This window comes from Pecten maximus, chromosome 12 (genome assembly GCF_902652985.1).
Source record: "Pecten maximus chromosome 12, xPecMax1.1, whole genome shotgun sequence".
In the NCBI taxonomy this organism is placed as follows: domain Eukaryota; kingdom Metazoa; phylum Mollusca; class Bivalvia; order Pectinida; family Pectinidae; genus Pecten; species Pecten maximus.
In genome coordinates this window covers 18,845,647-18,849,859 of record NC_047026.1, presented here as the reverse complement: position 1 = coordinate 18,849,859, position 4,213 = coordinate 18,845,647, and positions in this window count along the sequence as shown.

Genomic DNA, 4,213 nt, shown 5'->3' with positions numbered 1-4,213 from the left:
AAAATGTATTATGAATACTTATGCCTTGGAAAGAAATTAGAAAGTTTATGTGATCAAGCAACAGTGTCGCATAACGCAACGTTGTTAGGCTCACCATTCTCGTCTGTTAGAGCTAATGCTGTTATCAGTAAGTCACAAAGTGCCGTAACGATAAGATATAAGGATATTGATATATGCTTTTACAGTTAACCAATCCTCTGGTTGCCATTTACTTATGAATATTGGAATTTGTATTCAGTATCTTAAATCTATATCTTTTTCTCTCTCAATTTTTTCTATACATTTTGTATCTAAAGGCGTTGGCCGTCTTGTTGGTTATTCGACATCACTACCGGAGGATCACTTCACATAAGTATCTACAAATGTAGCTATTTGTTTAATTTATTTTTATTTTACAATTACAAATTATAAACATTTCTAATTTCAACTAAAACGTTTTAATTATTATAGTTTTACAAATTAAGAATGTTGCGTATTCTTATGCTTGTTGTAAACGTTGTGAGCAGCGTGTATCTGTTTATAAACACTCAATGTTGAATTTGATCTAGCAAGCAACAAATTGCCAAAAATCTCTAATAATGATTTTTTGACTACCAGTAGTTTATGATGTAGACAGTAAATATTCACTTGATAAATATATATGTGCGACCTTTTTATACACGTAAATGTGCTTTCATATCAGAATCCTGTCACGGTAAAATAAAAACGTTTAGTGGATTTCTAATAGTATTGTATACAGCTTCTGACAGACGAACTGTATTTTAACATAAAATATTTAGCTTTGATATGTTTGTGTTTTGCTGCAGCATGTAACAGAACAACATTTCGTTCAAGTTGACTTATTGAAATTCGAACATTAGTTACTCCGTTTCAAAATTTGCCTTTATAACACATCGCTCTAAAATAGCAATACAATCGAAACTAATTTCCTTTTTAGTAAAAATCAGCTACTGGCTGAAATAGAAAACAGATTTTGTTTTGACAGCATTTTTATCAGAAATTTTACCCTTATTGCTCTGGAAGCATACATGCAACGAGTCTCCCGTAAGTTTTTCAGTGAGGTAGTCACCAACTACTACATGGAGACCCTGGCTGTTCACGGGGCAATAAACCCAACAAACAAACAAATTCACCTAAATGTTACAAGCAATAAAAGTTGGATAAAGAATAAGGAAACTTCAGAGCAGAGATCAATTTATATAACTACCTTTTTTATAGATCTGAGTTAAGTACGTTAAAGGTCGTTAAATTACACTGAACTAGGTTATTTCAGAGTACGTTATGTAACATATGCTTGACCAAGGCTTTATGTTGAAGCATAAGTATACTGTTCATCTTTCTATTTCATTGGATAAACATACCATGCTTCAAGTATCTTCTATTTCTAAGATGATGCATCTATCATAAAATTTCAATAACCTTCTGACTTGAGAATAAAATGATTGAAAATGTTTAATATACTATTAATGTCCTCTGATTATATAAGAAAACCAACATTTTAGTTACTCGAAAAGTTAGCGAAATAGTGTTACCCTCTTTCATATCAAGCCTGTACTCTTACGAATAGTGGCACCGGTTCAAATATACACATTTTTTATGTTAAAGAAATCCAAATTTACAAAGTTAAACAAAAGCTCCGCATTTGTTAATGTTCATATTCTCTGCACTGCGCTGTTTATGTTTATGAGAATAAACAATTGTCATTGTTATTGTCGCAAACGGGAGCATATGATACGCCTGTCACTGGAAAAGCTACCACAGGAAACTATAGCGTCGTTGACGGGCGTATAAAAACCCCTAATATATGTTGAACATAATTGCTTCTTGTTGTAGTGAACAAAAACAAAAATTGAATAAAAAAAATACTAGAAAACTTGCATTTTTAGACAAGACGAGCACTAACAAGAAAAAGTTAACAAACGGACGGACAGACAGCTCAGGGTATACCATAATATGACCTGTCGTTGACGGGCATACAACAATATATCACTTCTATGTCTCAGTTGGCCACGATGGTCACAAGTCCATAAAACATATAGCTTTGCTGATAATGTGTAAATAACTGAAAAGTAGGTATGATTTTTGTGAAGTTAAGGTCCAAGTTGCTCAAGTTAGACAGAGATCTATAAATCTGTAGGTAGAGAATCATAACTTATAAAAGAAATGGCGTTTTTGAACTATCCTTCGATTCCAAATGACTGGATCCATGTACACTTGTAATACCCGTTTACATTTTAATTAAAATTAATAAGAAAAAAAGGAAACATGTGGACGTTAGTGCACACCCTACTATATATAAAGAATGTTTAGGCTGATCTACGATCTTTTCTAACATTAACACTGTTGACCTCTAGTATCACCGAAGAGGACGGCAAAGTATCTAATAATTGGCAAACATTGGCTATTACCATATTCATAACGGAAACTTTGTTATCCATTCGTTTGTCTTTAGTACGTTGCTTCAAGCTATACCATAATTCATAACAACAACAACCAACCTTAACCCTTGGGTGGATTACTTCCAAATTTGGTTTGAAGCATCATTGGGGAGGGCAATCATATTTATATAAACGAGGCTGGTGTGACCCCTAGGGCCTGAGCCTCAAATGGGGAACTTTGGTGAAGTTTTGCTTTAAAACCCAACTCCATCCTAACCTTTGGGTGAATGTGAAAAGTCATTGGTGGAGGGCATTCATATTTATAACTTACATTTTTTTAATGAAGCTGGGCTGACCCCTAGGGCCAAAGAGGCGGAGCCAAAAAAGGAGAACTTTGGTGAAGTTTTGCTCTAAAATCCTACGCCTCCAAATTGTGTTGGGTGTAAAACATCATGGGAGAAATCATATACAAGAGGCCCAGAGGGCTTGTGTCGCTCACCTGATTTATTTGAGCAAACATAAAAATAATGTTCATGCTATATTTGTTAATGTCTACAACAATGCTACACTGTATATGTATGATTATGGGGTGAAGATCTCAACTGCTTCAAAGATATAACCTTGAAACGAAGTCAAGACTCAACATGATTGTGTTTAAAGAAACCTATTAAGTCCCTTGGGGGTGGGGAAAGACCCCTGGGCTTATTTTTACATCAGGATTGTGTTCATCTGTTGATCTTAATTGTTTCAAAAATGAAATAAGTCCATTATAGCAATATACAAATGTAGTCAAATTGATTCCTTTTGCCCTGCCCTTGAGGCCCCTGGGGGATCAGCCTATCATTTGTATCAATCTAAATCCAAGCCACCTAGAGATGTTACCACAGAAATATCAATGTCAAACATTGTTAATAGGCCCAGAGAAGAAGTTGTTAATATATCAATATTGCCAAAAGAACCACTTTTGGCCCCGCCTCTCAGGCCCCTGCAGGGTCAGCCCCATCATTTGTATAAATATGAATCCCAGGCACCTAGAGATGTTACCACTGAAATATCAATGTCAAACATTGCTTATGTCCAGAGAAGAAGTCTTTTATATCAATATTGCGAAAATGGACCCCTTTTGGCCCCACCCCTCGGGCCCCTGGGGAGTTAGTCCCATCATATGTATGAATTTGAATCCCAGCCACCTAGGGATGTTTCTGTTGAAATATCAATGTCTTACATTGCTTAGGTCCAGAGAAGAAGTTGTTAATATCAATATTGCCAAATGGACCCCTTTTGGTCCGGCCCCTCAGGCCCCTGGCGGGTCAGCCCTATTATTTTTACAAATTTGAATCCCAGCCACCTAGGGATGCTAACACTGAAATATCGATGTCATACATTGCTTAGGTCCAGAGAAGAAGTCGTTTATATCAATATTGCCAAATGGACTCCTTTTGGCCCGCCCCTCGGGGGTCAGCCTCATCATATGTAGAAATTTGAATCCCACCCAGCTAGGGATGCTTCCTACCAAATTTGGTTAAATTCTGATCAACTGTTCAGAAGAAGTCAATTGTGTTGACGGACGGACGGACGGACTGACGGACACCTGACGCTACAGTATGGCATAAGTTCACCTTGGTCCTTCGGTCCAGGTGAGCTAATAAATGAGGCTAGTGTGACCAATAGGGCCCGATTAGTGGAACCTCAAAAGGGGAACTTTGCTGTGATTTTGCTTTAATGTGCTACTCCTCCTAAACTGTTCAGTAGATTACAACCAAATTGTGTGTGAAACATCATAAGGGAATGGCAATCATAATTTATATAAATGAGGCTGGTGTGATCCCTGGGGA